Raw genomic sequence first — 20,219 nt, forward strand, 5'->3', positions numbered from 1 at the left:
TGCATCATCCTGTCATCTCTTATTACTCCGCCCTTATTCGTATCCTAGATCGTCATTCTGTCGTCTCTTATTACTCAACTCGGCGCTCATTTGTATCCCGGCACGTCATTCCGTCGTCTCTTACTACTCCGAACCCCTTATTTCTTCTCTAGATGCTTGACTCCGTCGTCTCCGCTCCTCGGTGGTATTCCAAAGTATTACTCGTTCGGACTATTCCTTGTCCGTTCCAAAGTACTCGTAGGTGTTTACCGCTTGATTTTTCGGCGAAGAACGAGTTCTCGCGAAGCCCCGCCTACCCGGGACGGCGCAGCGGCCTTGCTGGGTGGCATGATCCCGTCTTGGCGTGGCGGCGGGCTCCGCGGACACCCGCCTTGGCGTGGGTGTTGACCTCCGCTTGGATTCGTATTGAAATGTTCTTGTGCGGACAAGAAGCGAGTTCTCAGCGACGCCGCGCGTGAAAGGGTCGAACCCGCCGGAACGGCGCTGCGCTACTCTTCATTCTCTTCGTTGCACGGCCCCTTGTCCGTTCTCTTCGTTGCACCGCGATCCAAAAACGAAAAAGGGAGGGGGGAGAGCAAAAGGGGTGCAACACGAGGACTTCCCAGGAGGTCACCCATCCTAGTACTGCTCTCGCCCAAGCACGCTTAACTTCGGAGTTCTGATGGGATCCGGTGCATTAGTGCTGGTGTGATCGCACCCGACATGGAATCAAGCCCGCTCGTATTTCTTCGCTGCTCGCCAGACCGCGAATGCTTGCTCGGCCCGGCCCGGCGCGCTATCCCACTAAGATCTCCTCTCTCTCCCTCTCTCTCTCTCCCTCTCTCCCCCCCCCCCCCCCCCCCTCCCTCCCTCCACGGCGTAAATTAGGCATATTATCGCTTCGTTCCCCGGTTTCTAATCTAGGCATTCATCCCTGTTGTCTCGTCCCTTATTACTCGAAGCCTTATTCGTGTCCTAGATGCATCATCCTGTCATCTCTTATTACTCCGCCCTTATTCGTATCCTAGATCGTCATTCTGTCGTCTCTTATTACTCAACTCGGCCGCTCATTTGTATCCCGGGCACGTCATTCCGTCGTCTCTTACTACTCCGAACCCCTTATTTCTTCTCTAGATGCTTGACTCCGTCGTCTCCGCTCCTCCGGTGGTATTCCAAAGTATTACTCGTTCGGACTATTCCTTGTCCGTTCCAAAGTACTCGTAGGTGTTTACCGCTTGATTTTTGGCGACGAAGAACGAGTTCTCCGCGAAGCCCCGCCTACCCGGGACGGCGCAGCGGCCTTGCTGGGTGGCATGATCCCGTCTTGGCGTGGGCGGCCCGGGCTCGCGGACACCCGCCTTGGCGTGGGTGTTGACCTCCGCTTGATTCGTATTGAAATGTTCTTGTGCGGACAAGAAGCGAGTTCTCCGCGGACGCGCGTGAAAGGGTCGAACCCGCGGAGCGGCGCTGCGCTACTCTTCATTCTCTTCGTTGCACGCCCTTGTCCGTTCTCTTCGTTGCACGCGATCCAAAAACGAAAAAGGGAGGAGAGCAAAGGTGCAACACGAGGACTTCCCAGGAGGTCACCCATCCTAGTACTGCTCTCGCCCAAGCACGCTTAACTTCGGAGTTCTGATGGGATCCGGTGCATTAGTGCTGGTGTGATCGCACCCGACATGGAATCAAGCCCGCTCGTATTTCTTCGCTGCTCGCCAGACCGCGAATGCTTGCTCCGGCCCGGGCCCGGCGCGCTATCCCACTAAGCTCTGCCTCTCTCTCGCTCTCTCTTTCTCTCTCTCTCTCTCTCTCTCTCTCTCTCCCCCTCCCTCCCTCCACGGCGTAAATTAGGCATATTATCGCTTCGTTCCCCGGTTTCTAATCTAGGCATTCATCCCTGTTGTCTCGTCCCTTATTACTCGAAGCCTTATTCGTGTCCTAGATGCATCATCCTGTCATCTCTTATTACTCCGCCCCTTATTCGTATCCTAGATCGTCATTCTGTCGTCTCTTATTACTCAACTCGCCGCTCATTTGTATCCCGGCACGTCATTCCGTCGTCTCTTACTACTCCGAACCCCTTATTTCTTCTCTAGATGCTTGACTCCGTCGTCTCCGCTCCTCGGTGGTATTCCAAAGTATTACTCGTTCGGACTATTCCTTGTCCGTTCCAAAGTACTCGTAGGTGTTTACCGCTTGATTTTTCGGCGACGAAGAACGAGTTCTCCGCGGAAGCCCCGCCTACCCCGGGACGAAGCGCAGCGGCCTTGCTGGGTGGCATGATCCCGTCTTGACGTGGGCGGCCCGGGCTCCGCGGACACCCGCCTTGGCGTGGTGTTGACCTCCGCTTGGATTCGTATTGAAATGTTCTTGTGCGGACAAGAAGCGAGTTCTCGCGGACGCCGCGCGTGAAAGGGTCGAACCCGCGGAACGGCGCTGCGCTACTCTCTTCATTCTCTTCGTTGCACGCCCTTGTCCGTTCTCTTCGTTGCACCGCGATCCAAAAACGAAAAAGGGAGGGGGGAGAGCAAAAGGGGTGCAACACGAGGACTTCCCAGGAGGTCACCCATCCTAGTACTGCTCTCGCCCAAGCACGCTTAACTTCGGAGTTCTGATGGGATCCGGTGCATTAGTGCTGGTGTGATCGCACCCGACATGGAATCAAGCCCGCTCGTATTTCTTCGCTGCTCGCCAGACCGCGAATGCTTGCTCCGGCCCGGGCCCGGCGCGCTATCCCACTAAGATCTCCCTCTCTCTCTCTCTCTCTCTCTCTCTCTCTCTCTCCCCCCCTCTCCCCCCCTCTCCCTCCACGGCGTAAATTAGGCATATTATCGCTTCGTTCCCCGGTTTCTAATCTAGGCATTCATCCCTGTTGTCTCGTCCCTTATTACTCGAAGCCTTATTCGTGTCCTAGATGCATCATCCTGTCATCTCTTATTACTCCGCCCCTTATTCGTATCCTAGATGCGTCATTCTGTCGTCTCTTATTACTCAACTCGGCCGCTCATTTGTATCCCGGGCACGTCATTCCGTCGTCTCTTACTACTCCGAACCCTTATTTCTTCTCTAGATGCTTGACTCCGTCGTCTCCGCTCCTCCGGTGGTATTCCAAAGTATTACTCGTTCCGGACTATTCCTTGTCCGTTCCAAAGTACTCGTAGGTGTTTACCGCTTGATTTTTCGGCGACGAAGAACGAGTTCTCCGCGGAAGCCCCGCCTACCCCGGGACGAAGCGCAGCGGCCTTGCTGGGTGGCATGATCCCGTCTTGACGTGGCGGCTGGCTCCGCGGACACCCGCCTTGGCGTGTGTGTTGACCTCCGCTTGGATTCGTATTGAAATGTTCTTGTGCGGACAAGAAGCGAGTTCTCCGCGGACGCGCGTGAAAGGGTCGAACCCGCCGGAACGGCGCTGCGCTACTCTTCATTCTCTTCGTTGCACGGCCCCTTGTCCGTTCTCTTCGTTGCACCGCGATCCAAAACGAAAAGGGAGGGAGAGCAAAGGGGTGCAACACGAGGACTTCCCAGGAGGTCACCCATCCTAGTACTGCTCTCGCCCAAGCACGCTTAACTTCGGAGTTCTGATGGGATCCGGTGCATTAGTGCTGGTGTGATCGCACCCGACATGGAATCAAGCCCGCTCGTATTTCTTCGCTGCTCGCCAGACCGCGAATGCTTGCTCCGGCCCGGGCCCGGCGCGCTATCCCACTAAGATCTCCCTCTCTCTCTCTCTCTCTCTCTCTCTCTCTCCCCTCTCTCTCTCTCTCTCCTCCCTCCCTCCACGGCGTAAATTAGGCATATTATCGCTTCGTTCCCCGGTTTCTAATCTAGGCATTCATCCCTGTTGTCTCGTCCCTTATTACTCGAAGCCTTATTCGTGTCCTAGATGCATCATCCTGTCATCTCTTATTACTCCGCCCCTTATTCGTATCCTAGATGCGTCATTCTGTCGTCTCTTATTACTCAACTCGGCCGCTCATTTGTATCCCGGGCACGTCATTCCGTCGTCTCTTACTACTCCGAACCCCTTATTTCTTCTCTAGATGCTTGACTCCGTCGTCTCCGCTCCTCCGGTGGTATTCCAAAGTATTACTCGTTCCGGACTATTCCTTGTCCGTTCCAAAGTACTCGTAGGTGTTTACCGCTTGATTTTTCGGCGACGAAGAACGAGTTCTCCGCGGAAGCCCCGCCTACCCCGGGACGAAGCGCAGCGGCCTTGCTGGGTGGCATGATCCCGTCTTGACGTGGGCGGCCCGGGGCTCCGCGGACACCCGCCTTGACGTGGGTGTTGACCTCCGCTTGGATTCGTATTGAAATGTTCTTGTGCGGACAAGAAGCGAGTTCTCCGCGGACGCGCGTGAAAGGGTCGAACCCGCCGGAACGGCGCTGCGCTACTCTTCATTCTCTTCGTTGCACGGCCCCTTGTCCGTTCTCTTCGTTGCACCGCGATCCAAAAACGAAAAAGGGAGGGGGGCGAGCAAAAGGGGTGCAACACGAGGACTTCCCAGGAGGTCAACCATCCTAGTACTGCTCTCGCCCAAGCACGCTTAACCGGAGTTCTGATGGGATCCGGTGCATTAGTGCTGGTGTGATCGCACCGACATGGAATCAAGCCCGCTCGTATTTCTTCGCTGCTCGCCAGACCGCGAATGCTTGCTCCGGCCCGGGCCCGGCGCGCTATCCCACTAAGATCTCCCTCTCTCTCTCTCTCTCTCTCTCTCTCTCCCTCTCCCTCTCTCTCCCTCTCTCTCCCTCCCTCCACGGCGTAAATTAGGCATATTATCGCTTCGTTCCCCGGTTTCTAATCTAGGCATTCATCCCTGTTGTCTCGTCCCTTATTACTCGAAGCCTTATTCGTGTCCTAGATGCATCATCCTGTCATCTCTTATTACTCCGCCCCTTATTCGTATCCTAGATGCGTCATTCTGTCGTCTCTTATTACTCAACTCGGCCGCTCATTTGTATCCCGGGCACGTCATTCCGTCGTCTCTTACTACTCCGAACCCCTTATTTCTTCTCTAGATGCTTGACTCCGTCGTCTCCGCTCCTCCGGTGGTATTCCAAAGTATTACTCGTTCCGGACTATTCCTTGTCCGTTCCAAAGTACTCGTAGGTGTTTACCGCTTGATTTTTCGGCGACGAAGAACGAGTTCTCCGCGGAAGCCCCGCCTACCCCGGGACGAAGCGCAGCGGCCTTGCTGGGTGGCATGATCCCGTCTTGACGTGGGCGGCCCGGGGCTCCGCGGACACCCGCCTTGACGTGGGTGTTGACCTCCGCTTGGATTCGTATTGAAATGTTCTTGTGCGGACAAGAAGCGAGTTCTCCGCGGACGCGCGTGAAAGGGTCGAACCCGCCGGAACGGCGCTGCGCTACTCTTCATTCTCTTCGTTGCACGGCCCCTTGTCCGTTCTCTTCGTTGCACCGCGATCCAAAAACGAAAAAGGGAGGGGGGAGAGCAAAAGGGGTGCAACACGAGGACTTCCCAGGAGGTCACCCATCCTAGTACTGCTCTCGCCCAAGCACGCTTAACTTCGGAGTTCTGATGGGATCCGGTGCATTAGTGCTGGTGTGATCGCACCCGACATGGAATCAAGCCCGCTCGTATTTCTTCGCTGCTCGCCAGACCGCGAATGCTTGCTCCGGCCCGGGCCCGGCGCGCTATCCCACTAAGATCTCCCTCTCTCTCTCTCTCTCTCTCTCTCTCTCTCTCTCTCTCTCCCCCTCTCCCTCCCTCCACGGCGTAAATTAGGCATATTATCGCTTCGTTCCCCGGTTTCTAATCTAGGCATTCATCCCTGTTGTCTCGTCCCTTATTACTCGAAGCCTTATTCGTGTCCTAGATGCATCATCCTGTCATCTCTTATTACTCCGCCCCTTATTCGTATCCTAGATGCGTCATTCTGTCGTCTCTTATTACTCAACTCGGCCGCTCATTTGTATCCCGGGCACGTCATTCCGTCGTCTCTTACTACTCCGAACCCCTTATTTCTTCTCTAGATGCTTGACTCCGTCGTCTCCGCTCCTCCGGTGGTATTCCAAAGTATTACTCGTTCCGGACTATTCCTTGTCCGTTCCAAAGTACTCGTAGGTGTTTACCGCTTGATTTTTGGCGACGAAGAACGAGTTCTCGCGAAGCCCGCCTACCCGGGACGGCGCAGCGGCCTTGCTGGGTGGCATGATCCCGTCTTGGCGTGGGCGGCCGGGCTCGCGGACACCCGCCTTGGCGTGGGTGTTGACCTCCGCTTGGATTCGTATTGAAATGTTCTTGTGCGGACAAGAAGCGAGTTCTCAGCGGACGCAGCGTGAAAGGGTCGAACCGCCGGAACGGCGCTGCGCTACTCTTCATTCTCTTCGTTGCACGGCCCCTTGTCCGTTCTCTTCGTTGCACCGCGATCCAAAAACGAAAAAGGGAGGGGGGAGAGCAAAAGGGGTGCAACACGAGGACTTCCCAGGAGGTCACCCATCCTAGTACTGCTCTCGCCCAAGCACGCTTAACTTCGGAGTTCTGATGGGATCCGGTGCATTAGTGCTGGTGTGATCGCACCCGACATGGAATCAAGCCCGCTCGTATTTCTTCGCTGCTCGCCAGACCGCGAATGCTTGCTCCGGCCCGGGCCCGGCGCGCTATCCCACTAAGATCTCCCTCTCTCTCTCTCTCTCTCTCTCTCTCTCTCCCCCCCTCTCTCCCTCTCCCTCCCTCCCTCCACGGCGTAAATTAGGCATATTATCGCTTCGTTCCCCGGTTTCTAATCTAGGCATTCATCCCTGTTGTCTCGTCCCTTATTACTCGAAGCCTTATTCGTGTCCTAGATGCATCATCCTGTCATCTCTTATTACTCCGCCCCTTATTCGTATCCTAGATGCGTCATTCTGTCGTCTCTTATTACTCAACTCGGCCGCTCATTTGTATCCCGGGCACGTCATTCCGTCGTCTCTTACTACTCCGAACCCCTTATTTCTTCTCTAGATGCTTGACTCCGTCGTCTCCGCTCCTCCGGTGGTATTCCAAAGTATTACTCGTTCCGGACTATTCCTTGTCCGTTCCAAAGTACTCGTAGGTGTTTACCGCTTGATTTTTCGGCGACGAAGAACGAGTTCTCCGCGGAAGCCCCGCCTACCCCGGGACGAAGCGCAGCGGCCTTGCTGGGTGGCATGATCCCGTCTTGACGTGGGCGGCCCGGGGCTCCGCGGACACCCGCCTTGACGTGGGTGTTGACCTCCGCTTGGATTCGTATTGAAATGTTCTTGTGCGGACAAGAAGCGAGTTCTCCGCGGACGCGCGTGAAAGGGTCGAACCCGCCGGAACGGCGCTGCGCTACTCTTCATTCTCTTCGTTGCACGGCCCCTTGTCCGTTCTCTTCGTTGCACCGCGATCCAAAAACGAAAAAGGGAGGGGGGAGAGCAAAAGGGGTGCAACACGAGGACTTCCCAGGAGGTCACCCATCCTAGTACTGCTCTCGCCCAAGCACGCTTAACTTCGGAGTTCTGATGGGATCCGGTGCATTAGTGCTGGTGTGCTCGCACCCGACATGGAATCACGCCCGCTCGTCTTTCTTCGCCGCTCGCCAGCCCGCGAATGCTCGCCCCGGCCCGCGCCCCGCGCGCTCTCCCACTAAGCTCTCCCTCTCTCTCTCTCTCTCTCTCTCTCTCTCTCCCCCCCTCTCTCTCTCTCTCTCCCCCCCCCCCTCCCTCCCTCCACGGCGTAAATTAGGCATATTATCGCTTCGTTCCCCGGTTTCTAATCTAGGCATTCATCCCTGTTGTCTCGTCCCTTATTACTCGAAGCCTTATTCGTGTCCTAGATGCATCATCCTGTCATCTCTTATTACTCCGCCCCTTATTCGTATCCTAGATGCGTCATTCTGTCGTCTCTTATTACTCAACTCGGCCGCTCATTTGTATCCCGGGCACGTCATTCCGTCGTCTCTTACTACTCCGAACCCCTTATTTCTTCTCTAGATGCTTGACTCCGTCGTCTCCGCTCCTCCGGTGGTATTCCAAAGTATTACTCGTTCCGGACTATTCCTTGTCCGTTCCAAAGTACTCGTAGGTGTTTACCGCTTGATTTTTCGGCGACGAAGAACGAGTTCTCCGCGGAAGCCCCGCCTACCCCGGGACGAAGCGCAGCGGCCTTGCTGGGTGGCATGATCCCGTCTTGACGTGGGCGGCCCGGGGCTCCGCGGACACCCGCCTTGACGTGGGTGTTGACCTCCGCTTGGATTCGTATTGAAATGTTCTTGTGCGGACAAGAAGCGAGTTCTCCGCGGACGCGCGTGAAAGGGTCGAACCCGCCGGAACGGCGCTGCGCTACTCTTCATTCTCTTCGTTGCACGGCCCCTTGTCCGTTCTCTTCGTTGCACCGCGATCCAAAAACGAAAAAGGGAGGGGGGAGAGCAAAAGGGGTGCAACACGAGGACTTCCCAGGAGGTCACCCATCCTAGTACTGCTCTCGCCCAAGCACGCTTAACTTCGGAGTTCTGATGGGATCCGGTGCATTAGTGCTGGTGTGATCGCACCCGACATGGAATCAAGCCCGCTCGTATTTCTTCGCTGCTCGCCAGACCGCGAACGCTCGCCCCCCCCCGCGCCCCGCGCGCTCCCCCCCTCAGCTCCCCCTCTCTCTCTCTCTCTCTCTCTCTCTCTCCCCCCCCCCCTCTCTCTCTCTCTCTCCCCCCCCCCCCTCCCTCCCTCCACGGCGTAAATTAGGCATATTATCGCTTCGTTCCCCGGTTTCTAATCTAGGCATTCATCCCTGTTGTCTCGTCCCTTATTACTCGAAGCCTTATTCGTGTCCTAGATGCATCATCCTGTCATCTCTTATTACTCCGCCCCTTATTCGTATCCTAGATGCGTCATTCTGTCGTCTCTTATTACTCAACTCGCCGCTCATTTGTATCCCGGCACGTCATTCCGTCGTCTCTTACTACTCCGAACCCTTATTTCTTCTCTAGATGCTTGACTCCGTCGTCTCCGCTCCTCCGGTGGTATTCCAAAGTATTACTCGTTCCGGACTATTCCTTGTCCGTTCCAAAGTACTCGTAGGTGTTTACCGCTTGATTTTTCGGCGACGAAGAACGAGTTCTCCGCGGAAGCCCCGCCTACCCCGGGACGAAGCGCAGCGGCCTTGCTGGGTGGCATGATCCCGTCTTGACGTGGGCGGCCTGGGCTCCGCGGACACCCGCCTTGGCGTGGTGTTGACCTCCGCTGATTCGTATTGAAATGTTCTTGTGCGGACAAGAAGCGAGTTCTCCGCGGACGCGCGTGAAAGGGTCGAACCCGCCGGAACGGCGCTGCGCTACTCTTCATTCTCTTCGTTGCACGGCCCCTTGTCCGTTCTCTTCGTTGCACCGCGATCCAAAAACGAAAAAGGGAGGGGGGAGAGCAAAAGGGGTGCAACACGAGGACTTCCCAGGAGGTCACCCATCCTAGTACTGCTCTCGCCCAAGCACGCTTAACTTCGGAGTTCTGATGGGATCCGGTGCATTAGTGCTGGTGTGATCGCACCCGACATGGAATCAAGCCCGCTCGTATTTCTTCGCTGCTCGCCAGACCGCGAATGCTTGCTCCGGCCCGGGCCCGGCGCGCTATCCCACTAAGCTCCCCCTCTCTCTCTCTCTCTCTCTCTCTCTCTCTCTCCCCCCCTCTCTCTCTCTCTCTCCCCCCCCCCCCCTCCCTCCCTCCACGGCGTAAATTAGGCATATTATCGCTTCGTTCCCCGGTTTCTAATCTAGGCATTCATCCCTGTTGTCTCGTCCCTTATTACTCAAGCCTTATTCGTGTCCTAGATGCATCATCCTGTCATCTCTTATTACTCCGCCTTATTCGTATCCTAGATGCGTCATTCTGTCGTCTCTTATTACTCAACTCGCCGCTCATTTGTATCCCGGCACGTCATTCCGTCGTCTTACTACTCCGAACCCCTTATTTCTTCTCTAGATGCTTGACTCCGTCGTCTCCGCTCCTCCGGTGGTATTCCAAAGTATTACTCGTTCCGGACTATTCCTTGTCCGTTCCAAAGTACTAGTAGGTGTTTACTGGTTGATTTTTCGGCGTCGAAGAACGAGTTCTCCGCGGAAGCGCCGCCTAGCCGGGGACGAAGCGCAGCGGCCTTGCTGGGTGGCATGATCCCGTCTTGACGTGTGCGGCCTGGCTCGCGGACACCCGCCTTTGACGTGGGTGTTGACCTCCGCTTGATTCGTATTGAAATGTTCTTGTGCGGACAAGAAGCGAGTTCTCCGCGGACGCGCGTGAAAGGGTCGAACCCGCTGAACGGGCGCTGCGCTACTCTTCATTCTTCGTTGCACGGCCCTTGTCCGTTCTCTTCGTTGCACCGCGATCCAAAACGAAAAGGAGGGGGAGAGCAAAGGGTGCAACACGAGGACTTCCCAGGAGGTCACCCATCCTAGTACTGCTCTCGCCCAAGCACGCTTAACTTCGGAGTTCTGATGGGATCCGGTGCATTAGTGCTGGTGTGATCGCACCCGACATGGAATCAAGCCCGCTCGTATTTCTTCGCTGCTCGCCAGACCGCGAATGCTTGCTCCGGCCCGGGCCCGGCGCGCTATCCCGCTAAGATCTCCTCTCTCTCTCTCTCTCTCTCTCTCTCTCTCTCTCTCTCTCCCCTCCCTCCCTCCACGGCGTAAATTAGGCATATTATCGCTTCGTTCCCCGGTTTCTAATCTAGGCATTCATCCCTGTTGTCTCGTCCCTTATTACTCGAAGCCTTATTCGTGTCCTAGATGCATCATCCTGTCATCTCTTATTACTCCGCCCCTTATTCGTATCCTAGATGCGTCATTCTGTCGTCTCTTATTACTCAACTCGCCGCTCATTTGTATCCCGGCACGTCATTCCGCTGCCTCTTACTACTCCGAACCCCTTATTTCTTCTCTAGATGCTTGACTCGCTGCCTCCGCTCCTCCGGTGGTATTCCAAAGTATTACTGTTCCGGACTATTCCTTGTCCGGTCCAAAGTACTCGTAGGTGTTTACCGCTTGATTTTTCGGCGACGAAGAACGAGTTCTCCGCGGAAGCCCCGCCTACCCCGGGACGAAGCGCAGCGGCCTTGCTGGGTGGCATGATCCCGTCTTGACGTGGGCGGCCCGGGGCTCCGCGGACACCCGCCTTGACGTGGGTGTTGACCTCCGCTTGGATTCGTATTGAAATGTTCTTGTGCGGACAAGAAGCGAGTTCTCCGCGGACGCGCGTGAAAGGGTCGAACCCGCCGGAACGGCGCTGCGCTACTCTTCATTCTCTTCGTTGCACGGCCCCTTGTCCGTTCTCTTCGTTGCACCGCGATCCAAAAACGAAAAAGGGAGGGGGGAGAGCAAAAGGGGTGCAACACGAGGACTTCCCAGGAGGTCACCCATCCTAGTACTGCTCTCGCCCAAGCACGCTTAACTTCGGAGTTCTGATGGGATCCGGTGCATTAGTGCTGGTGTGATCGCACCCGACATGGAATCAAGCCCGCTCGTATTTCTTCGCTGCTCGCCAGACCGCGAATGCTTGCTCCGGCCCGGGCCCGGCGCGCTATCCCACTAAGATCTCCCTCTCTCTCTCTCTCTCTCTCTCTCTCTCTCCCCCCCTCTCTCTCTCTCCCCTCCACGGCGTAAATTAGGCATATTATCGCCGTTCCCGGTTTCTAATCTAGGCATTCATCCCTGTTGTCTCGCCCCTTATTACTCAAGCCTTATTCGTGTCCTAGATGCATCATCCTGTCATCTCTTATTACTCCGCCCCTTATTCGTATCCTAGATGCGCCATTCTGTCGTCTCTTATTACTCAACTCGCCGCCATTTGTATCCCGGCACGCCATTCCGCTGCCTCTTACTACTCCGAACCCCTTATTTCTTCTCTAGATGCTTGACTCCGCTGCCTCCGCTCCTCCGGTGGTATTCCAAAGTATTACTGCTCCGGACTATTCCTTGTCCGCTCCAAAGTACTCGAGGTGTTTACCGCTTGATTTTTCGGCGACGAAGAACGAGTTCTCCGCGAAGCCCCGCCTACCCCGGGACGGCGCAGCGGCCTTGCTGGGTGGCATGATCCCGCCTTGACGTGGGCGGCTGGCTCCGCGGACACCCGCCTTGACGTGGGTGTTGACCTCCGCTTGATTCGTATTGAAATGTTCTTGTGCGGACAAGAAGCGAGTTCTCCGCGGACGCCGCGTGAAAGGGTCGAACCCGCTGAACGGCGCTGCGCTACTCTTCATTCTCTTCGTTGCACGGCCCTTGTCCGTTCTCTTCGTTGCACCGCGATCCAAAACGAAAAAGGGAGGGGGAGAGCAAAAGGTGCAACACGAGGACTTCCCAGGAGGTCACCCATCCTAGTACTGCTCTCGCCAAGCACGCTTAACTTCGGAGTTCTGATGGGATCCGTGCATTAGTGCTGGTGTGATCGCACCCGACATGGAATCAAGCCGCTCGTATTTCTTCGCTGCTCGCCAGATCGCGAATGCTTGCTCCGGCCCGGCCCGGCGCTATCCCACTAAGATCTCCTCTCTCTCTCTCTCTCTCTCTCTCTCTCTCTCTCTCTCTCTCTCTCCCTCCCTCCCTCCACGGCGTAAATTAGGCATATTATCGCCGTTCCCGGTTTCTAATCTAGGCATTCATCCCTGTTGTCTCGCCCCTTATTACTCAAGCCTTATTCGTGTCCTAGATGCATCATCCTGTCATCTCTTATTACTCCGCCCTTATTCGTATCCTAGATGCGTCATTCTGTCGTCTCTTATTACTCAACTCGCCGCCATTTGTATCCTGGCACGCCATTCCGCTGCCTCTTACTACTCCGAACCCCTTATTTCTTCTCTAGATGCTTGACTCGCTGCCTCCGCTCCTCCGTGGTATTCCAAAGTATTACTGCCCGACTATTCCTTGTCCGCTCCAAAGTACTCAGAGGTGTTTACCGCTTGATTTTTCGGCGACGTAAGAACGAGTTCTCCGCGAAGCCCCGCCTACCCCGGGACGGAGCGCAGCGGCCTTGCTGGGTGGCATGATCCCGCCTTGACGTGGGCGTCTGGCTCCGCGGACACCCGCCTTGACGTGGGTGTTGACCTCCGCTGATTCGTATTGAAATGTTCTTGTGCGGACAAGAAGCGAGTTCTCGCGGACGCGCGTGAAAGGGTCGAACCCGCTGAACGGCGCTGCGCTACTCTTCATTCTCTTCGTTGCACGGCCCTTGTCCGTTCTTCGTTGCACCGCGATCCAAAACGAAAAGGGAGGGGGAGAGCAAAAGGGGTGCAACACGAGGACTTCCCAGGAGGTCACCCATCCTAGTACTGCTCTCGCCAAGCACGCTTAACTTCGGAGTTCTGATGGGATCCGGTGCATTAGTGCTGGTGTGATCGCACCCGACATGGAATCAAGCCCGCTCGTATTTCTTCGCTGCTCGCCAGACCGCGAATGCTTGCTCCGGCCCGCCCGGCGCGCTATCCCACTAAGATCTCCTCTCTCTCTCTCTCTCTCTCTCTCTCTCTCTCTCTCTCTCTCTCTCTCCCCTCCCTCCCTCCACGGCGTAAATTAGGCATATTATCGCCTGCTCCCGGTTTCTAATCTAGGCATTCATCCCTGTTGTCTCGCCCCTTATTACTCAAGCCTTATTCGTGTCCTAGATGCATCATCCTGTCATCTCTTATTACTCCGCCCCTTATTCGTATCCTAGATGCGCCATTCTGTCGTCTCTTATTACTCAACTCGGCCGCCATTTGTATCCCGGCACGCCATTCCGCTGCCTCTTACTACTCCGAACCCCTTATTTCTTCTCTAGATGCTTGACTCGCTGCCTCCGCTCCTCCGGTGGTATTCCAAAGTATTACTGCCCGGACTATTCCTTGTCCGCTCCAAAGTACTCGAGGTGTTTACCGCTTGATTTTTCGCGACGAAGAACGAGTTCTCCGCGGAAGCCCCGCCTACCCGGGACGGCGCGCAGCGGCCTTGCTGGGTGGCATGATCCCGCCTTGACGTGGGCGGCTGGCTCCGCGGACACCCGCCTTGACGGGGTGTTGACCTCCGCTTGATTCGTATTGAAATGTTCTTGTGCGGACAAGAAGCGAGTTCTCCGCGACGCGCGTGAAAGGGTCGAACCCGCTGAACGGCGCTGCGCTACTCTTCATTCTCTTCGTTGCACGCCCCTTGTCCGTTCTCTTCGTTGCACCGCGATCCAAAACGAAAAAGGAGGGGGAGAGCAAAGGGTGCAACACGAGGACTTCCCAGGAGGTCACCCATCCTAGTACTGCTCTCGCCCAAGCACGCTTACCTTCGGCGTTCTGATGGGATCCGGTGCATTAGCGCTGGTGTGATCGCACCCGACATGGAATCAAGCCCGCTCGTATTTCTTCGCTGCTCGCCAGACCGCGAATGCTTGCTCCGCCCGGCCCGGCGCGCTATCCCACTAAGATCTCTCTCTCTCTCTCTCTCTCTCTCTCTCTCTCTCTCTCTCTCTCTCCCTCCCTCCACGGCGTAAATTAGGCATATTATCGCTTCGTTCCCCGGTTTCTAATCTAGGCATTCATCCCTGTTGTCTCGCCCCTTATTACTCAAGCCTTATTCGTGTCCTAGATGCATCATCCTGTCATCTCTTATTACTCCGCCTTATTCGTATCCTAGATGCGTCATTCTGTCGCCTCTTATTACTCAACTCGCCGCCATTTGTATCCCGGCACGCCATTCCGTGCCTCTTACTACTCCGAACCCCTTATTTCTTCTCTAGATGCTTGACTCGCTGCCTCCGCTCCTCCGGTGGTATTCCAAAGTATTACTGCCCGGACTATTCCTTGTCCGCTCCAAAGTACTCGAGGTGTTTACCGCTTGATTTTTCGGCATTTAAGAACGAAGTTCTCCGCGAAGCCCCGCCTACCCCGGGACGAAGCGCAGCGGCCTTGCTGGGTGGCATGATCCCGCCTTGACGTGGCGGCCTGGCTCCGCGGACACCCGCCTTGACGGGGTGTTGACCTCCGCTTGGATTCGTATTGAAATGTTCTTGTGCGGACAAGAAGCGAGTTCTCGCGGACGCCGCGCGTGAAAGGGTCGAACCCGCTGAACGGGCGCTGCGCGCTACTCTTCATTCTCTTCGTTGCACGCCCTTGTCCGTTCTTCGTTGCACCGCGATCCAAAACGAAAAAGGGAGGGGGAGAGCAAAGGGGTGCAACACGAGGACTTCCCAGGAGGTCACCCATCCTAGTACTGCTCTCGCCAAGCACGCTTAACTTCGGAGTTCTGATGGGATCCGTGCATTAGTGCTGGTGTGATCGCACCCGACATGGAATCAAGCCCGCTCGTATTTCTTCGCTGCTCGCCAGACCGCGAATGCTTGCTCCGCCCGGCCCGGCGCGCTATCCCACTAAGATCTCCTCTCTCTCTCTCTCTCTCTCTCTCTCTCTCTCTCTCTCTCTCTCCCCCTCCCTCCTCCACGGCGTAAATTAGGCATATTATCGCTTGCTTCCCGGTTTCTAATCTAGGCATTCATCCCTGTTGTCTCGCCCCTTATTACTCAAGCCTTATTCGTGTCCTAGATGCATCATCCTGTCATCTCTTATTACTCCGCCCCTTATTCGTATCCTAGATGCGTCATTCTGTCGCCTCTTATTACTCAACTCGGCCGCCATTTGTATCCCGGCACGTCATTCCGCTGCCTCTTACTACTCCGAACCCCTTATTTCTTCTCTAGATGCTTGACTCCGCTGCTCCGCTCCTCCGTGGTATTCCAAAGTATTACTCGCTCCGACTATTCCTTGTCCGCTCCAAAGTACTCGAGGTGTTTACCGCTGATTTTTCGCGACGAAGAACGAGTTCTCCGCGGAAGCCCCGCCTACCCCGGACGGCGCAGCGGCCTTGCTGGGTGGCATGATCCCGCCTTGACGTGGCGGCCTGGCTCCGCGGACACCCGCCTTGACGTGGGTGTTGACCTCCGCTTGATTCGTATTGAAATGTTCTTGTGCGGACAAGAAGCGAGTTCTCCGCGGACGCGCGTGAAAGGGTCGAACCCGCTGAACGGCGCGCGCGCTACTCTTCATTCTTCGTTGCACGGCCCCTTGTCCGTTCTCTTCGTTGCACCGCGATCCAAAAACGAAAAAGGGAGGGGGGAGAGCAAAAGGGGTGCAACACGAGGACTTCCCAGGAGGTCACCCATCCTAGTACTGCTCTCGCCCAAGCACGCTTAACTTCGTGGTTCTGATGGGATCCGTGCATTAGTGCTGGTGTGATCGCACCCGACATGGAATCAAGCCCGCTCGTATTTCTTCGCTGCTCGCCAGACCGCGAATGCTTGCTCCGCCCGGCCCGGCGCGCTATCCCACTAAGATCTCCCTCTCTCTCTCTCTCTCTCTCTCTCTCTCTCTCTCTCCCCCCCCCCCCTCCCTCCCTCCACGGCGTAAATTAGGCATATTATCGCCTGCTCCCGGTTTCTAATCTAGGCATTCATCCCTGTTGTCTCGCCCCTTATTACTCAAGCCTTATTCGTGTCCTAGATGCATCATCCTGTCATCTCTTATTACTCCGCCTTATTCGTATCCTAGATGCGTCATTCTGTCGCTCTTATTACTCAACTCGCCGCCATTTGTATCCTGGCACGCCATTCCGTCGTCTTACTACTCCGAACCCCTTATTTCTTCTCTAGATGCTTGACTCGCTGCCTCCGCTCCTCCGGTGGTATTCCAGTATTACTGCTCCGGACTATTCCTTGTCCGCTCCAAAGTACTGAGAGGTGTTTACCGCTTGATTTTTCGGCGAAAGAACGAGTTCTCCGCGGAAGCCCCGCCTACCCCGGGACGAAGCGCAGCGGCCTTGCTGGGTGGCATGATCCCGTCTTGACGTGGGCGGCTGGCTCCGCGGACACCCGCCTTTGACGTGGGTGTTGACCTCCGCTGATTCGTATTGAAATGTTCTTGTGCGGACAAGAAGCGAGTTCTCCGCGGACGCCGCGTGAAAGGGTCGAACCGCCGGAACGGCGCTGCGCTACTTTTCATTCTCTTCGCACGGCCCTTGTCCGTTCTCTTCGTTGCACCGCGATCCAAAACGAAAAGGGAGGGGGAGAGCAAAGGGGTGCAACACGAGGACTTCCCAGGAGGTCACCCATCCTAGTACTGCTCTCGCCCAAGCACGCTTAACTTCGGAGTTCTGATGGGATCCGGTGCATTAGTGCTGGTGTGATCGCACCCGACATGGAATCAAGCCCGCTCGTATGTCTTCGCTGCTCGCCAGATCACGAATGCTTGCTCCGGCCCGGCCCGCGCGCTATCCCACTAAGATCTCCCTCTCTCCCTCTCTCTCTCCCCCCCCCCCTCTCTCTCTCTCTCCCCCCCCCCCCCCCTCCCTCCCTCCACGGCGTAAATTAGGCATATTATCGCCTGCTCCCGGTTTCTAATCTAGGCATTCATCCCTGTTGTCTCGCCCCTTATTACTCAAGCCTTATTCGTGTCCTAGATGCATCATCCTGTCATCTCTTATTACTCCGCCTTATTCGTATCCTAGATGCGTCATTCTGTCGCCTCTTATTACTCAACTCGCCGCTCATTTGTATCCTGGCACGCCATTCCGCTGCCTCTTACTACTCCGAACCCCTTATTTCTTCTCTAGATGCTTGACTCGCTGTCTCCGCTCCTCCGGTGGTATTCCAAAGTATTACTCGTTCGGACTATTCCTTGTCCGCTCCAAAGTACTCGTAGGTGTTTACCGCTTGATTTTTCGCGATTTAAGAACGAGTTCTCCGCGGAAGCCCGCCTACCCGGGACGGCGCAGCGGCCTTGCTGGGTGGCATGATCCCGTCTTGACGTGGCGGCCCGGGCTCCGCGGACACCCGCCTTGACGTGGGTGTTGACCTCCGCTTGATTCGTATTGAAATGTTCTTGTGCGGACAAGAAGCGAGTTCTCCGCGGACGCGTGAAAGGGTCGAACCCGCTGAACGGGCGCTGCGCTACTCTTCATTCTCTTCGTTGCACGGCCCTTGTCCGTTCTCTTCGTTGCACCGCGATCCAAAACGAAAAAGGGAGGAGAGCAAAAGGGGTGCAACACGAGGACTTCCCAGGAGGTCACCCATCCTAGTACTGCTCTCGCCCAAGCACGCTTAACTTCGGAGTTCTGATGGGATCCGGTGCATTAGTGCTGGTGTGGTCGCACCCGACATGGAATCAAGCCCGCTCGTATTTCTTCGCTGCTCGCCAGACCGCGAATGCTTGCTCCGCCCGGCCCGCGCGCTATCCCACTAAGATCTCCTCTCTCTCTCTCTCTCTCTCCCCCTCCCTCCCCCCCTCTCCCTCTCTCTCCCCCCCCCCCCCCCCTCCCTCCCTCCACGGCGTAAATTAGGCATATTATCGCCTGCTCGGTTTCTAATCTAGGCATTCATCCCTGTTGTCTCGCCCCTTATTACTCAAGCCTTATTCGTGTCCTAGATGCATCATCCTGTCATCTCTTATTACTCCGCCTTATTCGTATCCTAGATGCGTCATTCTGTCGTCTCTTATTACTCAACTCGCCGCTCATTTGTATCCCGGCACGTCATTCCGCTGCCTCTTACTACTCCGAACCCCTTATTTCTTCTCTAGATGCTTGACTCCGTCGTCTCCGCTCCGGTGGTATTCCAAAGTATTACTCGTTCCGGACTATTCCTTGTCCGTTCCAAAGTACTCGTAGGTGTTTACCGCTTGATTTTTCGGCGACGAAGAACGAGTTCTCCGCGGAAGCCCCGCCTACCCCGGGACGAAGCGCAGCGGCCTTGCTGGGTGGCATGATCCCGTCTTGACGTGGGCGGCCCGGGGCTCCGCGGACACCCGCCTTGACGTGGGTGTTGCCCTCCGCTTGGATTCGTATTGAAATGTTCTTGTGCGGACAAGAAGCGAGTTCTCCGCGGACGCGCGTGAAAGGGTCGAACCCGCCGGAACGGCGCTGCGCTACTCTTCATTCTCTTCGTTGCACGGCCCCTTGTCCGTTCTCTTCGTTGCACCGCGATCCAAAAACGAAAAAGGGAGGGGGGAGAGCAAAAGGGGTGCAACACGAGGACTTCCCAGGAGGTCACCCATCCTAGTACTGCTCTCGCCCAAGCACGCTTAACTTCGGAGTTCTGATGGGATCCGGTGCATTAGTGCTGGTGTGATCGCACCCGACATGGAATCAAGCCCGCTCGTATTTCTTCGCTGCTCGCCAGACCGCGGCACGATTCGTTTTCTGTGGTCGAATTTGTCTTTTTGGACTTTTCGTAAAGTTTGTTTCGCCAATCTACTAGTTGAGGTTATATAATGTGGGAATACTTTAGTATGATATTGTGTAGATTGTTTATTACCATAGTTTAGATGGTTAAGGACCATAGTTTTTTTCCTCATGTAGAAGTAAATAAGAGCATTGTTGAGGAGGTTGTAGGAATATATTGTGGATATATATTTCATGAACTTGTAATAGCAATATACATATATGTATATGATTCCACTAAGGGTGACAGCATGAATTACACTCTTGTGTTCAGGGGTACCTCTTCTTGTGTTCAGGTTTTTCCTGCTGAGGGGACGCTTACCAGCCCCTTGTGCTTGTATTCTTTATCCTCTTTCTCTTTATTGTTCTCTCTCTATCATCCCTTCTCTCCATTACGTGATTTTCTCCTTCTCTTCATCGTGTGCTCCATCAAATTGTATTCATCTGTGAATCACACTTAGAATTGGTTAGTATTTATAGTGTTGTATGATAGTATAATATAATATTTTTTGTTTTAATCATAGCCGTTATAACTGGTCATAACGGGTATATTAAATCAAATCTTAACCGTTGGATAGAACGGATATGTATCTTATATATGGTTTAATCCTAGCTCCCTATCTTGAATCCTATCTATGTTGAAATCCTGGATTTAATCCAAGCTGCTAATTCTCAAATTTACTTTTGAATTCTTTCTATGCTGATCCATCAAATAATATTTTAAACATTTTTGAAACTTTAACTGCTTATTTTGGTTCTCTAATTTATTCATTAATTTAAACACCAATTTCTGAGCCTTTTCAGTAAGCCTATTTCTGTCCACCCCTATATCTAACTCCATATCCTTCTATTTTTACGGCAATAAGAAGACAGCGTGTTATTGGACATATCAGACCATTCTTCTTATAATGAGATAAATGATTCAAAATAGCTTATTGAGGATAAAAAAACCCTCTTAATCAGATTTTCTAGGTTCGTATGATATCCTTTTGATCACTCATATGCACTGATTGATTGAATTATTTGATTTGATCTTTCCTTGTTTTCTTGGTCGCTAATGAATAAAAACTAGT

At 54.7% G+C, this 20,219-nt stretch overlaps 20 non-coding genes across 20 annotated transcripts; all 20 read right to left on the reverse strand.

Moving 5' to 3' along the window:
- Positions 1–580: 580 nt before the first annotated feature.
- On the reverse strand, positions 581–699 carry LOC144708117 (5S ribosomal RNA). The gene has a single exon (XR_013582660.1). It is a non-coding gene; the product is annotated as a 5S ribosomal RNA (ribosomal RNA).
- An 834-nt stretch (positions 700–1,533) lies between these two features.
- LOC144708156 (5S ribosomal RNA) lies at positions 1,534–1,652 on the reverse strand. The gene has a single exon (XR_013582695.1). It is a non-coding gene; the product is annotated as a 5S ribosomal RNA (ribosomal RNA).
- An 857-nt stretch (positions 1,653–2,509) lies between these two features.
- Positions 2,510–2,628, reverse strand: LOC144708129 (5S ribosomal RNA). The gene has a single exon (XR_013582669.1). It is a non-coding gene; the product is annotated as a 5S ribosomal RNA (ribosomal RNA).
- An 848-nt stretch (positions 2,629–3,476) lies between these two features.
- On the reverse strand, positions 3,477–3,595 carry LOC144708139 (5S ribosomal RNA). Its single transcript, XR_013582679.1, has one exon. It is a non-coding gene; the product is annotated as a 5S ribosomal RNA (ribosomal RNA).
- An 861-nt stretch (positions 3,596–4,456) lies between these two features.
- LOC144708172 (5S ribosomal RNA) lies at positions 4,457–4,573 on the reverse strand. The gene has a single exon (XR_013582710.1). It is a non-coding gene; the product is annotated as a 5S ribosomal RNA (ribosomal RNA).
- An 862-nt stretch (positions 4,574–5,435) lies between these two features.
- LOC144708140 (5S ribosomal RNA) lies at positions 5,436–5,554 on the reverse strand. Its single transcript, XR_013582680.1, has one exon. It is a non-coding gene; the product is annotated as a 5S ribosomal RNA (ribosomal RNA).
- An 847-nt stretch (positions 5,555–6,401) lies between these two features.
- On the reverse strand, positions 6,402–6,520 carry LOC144708141 (5S ribosomal RNA). Its single transcript, XR_013582681.1, has one exon. It is a non-coding gene; the product is annotated as a 5S ribosomal RNA (ribosomal RNA).
- An 861-nt stretch (positions 6,521–7,381) lies between these two features.
- Positions 7,382–7,500, reverse strand: LOC144708158 (5S ribosomal RNA). The gene has a single exon (XR_013582697.1). It is a non-coding gene; the product is annotated as a 5S ribosomal RNA (ribosomal RNA).
- An 873-nt stretch (positions 7,501–8,373) lies between these two features.
- On the reverse strand, positions 8,374–8,492 carry LOC144708142 (5S ribosomal RNA). The gene has a single exon (XR_013582682.1). It is a non-coding gene; the product is annotated as a 5S ribosomal RNA (ribosomal RNA).
- Positions 8,493–9,361: 869 nt separating this feature from the next.
- Positions 9,362–9,480, reverse strand: LOC144708143 (5S ribosomal RNA). The gene has a single exon (XR_013582683.1). It is a non-coding gene; the product is annotated as a 5S ribosomal RNA (ribosomal RNA).
- An 858-nt stretch (positions 9,481–10,338) lies between these two features.
- On the reverse strand, positions 10,339–10,457 carry LOC144708151 (5S ribosomal RNA). Its single transcript, XR_013582690.1, has one exon. It is a non-coding gene; the product is annotated as a 5S ribosomal RNA (ribosomal RNA).
- An 849-nt stretch (positions 10,458–11,306) lies between these two features.
- On the reverse strand, positions 11,307–11,425 carry LOC144708144 (5S ribosomal RNA). Its single transcript, XR_013582684.1, has one exon. It is a non-coding gene; the product is annotated as a 5S ribosomal RNA (ribosomal RNA).
- Positions 11,426–12,258: 833 nt separating this feature from the next.
- Positions 12,259–12,375, reverse strand: LOC144708174 (5S ribosomal RNA). The gene has a single exon (XR_013582712.1). It is a non-coding gene; the product is annotated as a 5S ribosomal RNA (ribosomal RNA).
- Positions 12,376–13,203: 828 nt separating this feature from the next.
- LOC144708163 (5S ribosomal RNA) lies at positions 13,204–13,321 on the reverse strand. The gene has a single exon (XR_013582702.1). It is a non-coding gene; the product is annotated as a 5S ribosomal RNA (ribosomal RNA).
- An 835-nt stretch (positions 13,322–14,156) lies between these two features.
- Positions 14,157–14,275, reverse strand: LOC144708166 (5S ribosomal RNA). Its single transcript, XR_013582704.1, has one exon. It is a non-coding gene; the product is annotated as a 5S ribosomal RNA (ribosomal RNA).
- An 831-nt stretch (positions 14,276–15,106) lies between these two features.
- Positions 15,107–15,223, reverse strand: LOC144708168 (5S ribosomal RNA). Its single transcript, XR_013582706.1, has one exon. It is a non-coding gene; the product is annotated as a 5S ribosomal RNA (ribosomal RNA).
- An 836-nt stretch (positions 15,224–16,059) lies between these two features.
- LOC144708173 (5S ribosomal RNA) lies at positions 16,060–16,177 on the reverse strand. The gene has a single exon (XR_013582711.1). It is a non-coding gene; the product is annotated as a 5S ribosomal RNA (ribosomal RNA).
- Positions 16,178–17,004: 827 nt separating this feature from the next.
- Positions 17,005–17,123, reverse strand: LOC144708146 (5S ribosomal RNA). The gene has a single exon (XR_013582686.1). It is a non-coding gene; the product is annotated as a 5S ribosomal RNA (ribosomal RNA).
- An 841-nt stretch (positions 17,124–17,964) lies between these two features.
- Positions 17,965–18,083, reverse strand: LOC144708088 (5S ribosomal RNA). Its single transcript, XR_013582636.1, has one exon. It is a non-coding gene; the product is annotated as a 5S ribosomal RNA (ribosomal RNA).
- Positions 18,084–18,943: 860 nt separating this feature from the next.
- LOC144708147 (5S ribosomal RNA) lies at positions 18,944–19,062 on the reverse strand. Its single transcript, XR_013582687.1, has one exon. It is a non-coding gene; the product is annotated as a 5S ribosomal RNA (ribosomal RNA).
- Between the last annotated feature and the right edge of the window lie 1,157 nt (positions 19,063–20,219).

Source organism: Wolffia australiana, chromosome 9, assembly GCF_029677425.1.
Source record: "Wolffia australiana isolate 7733 chromosome 9, ASM2967742v1".
Lineage (NCBI taxonomy): Eukaryota > Viridiplantae > Streptophyta > Magnoliopsida > Alismatales > Araceae > Wolffia > Wolffia australiana.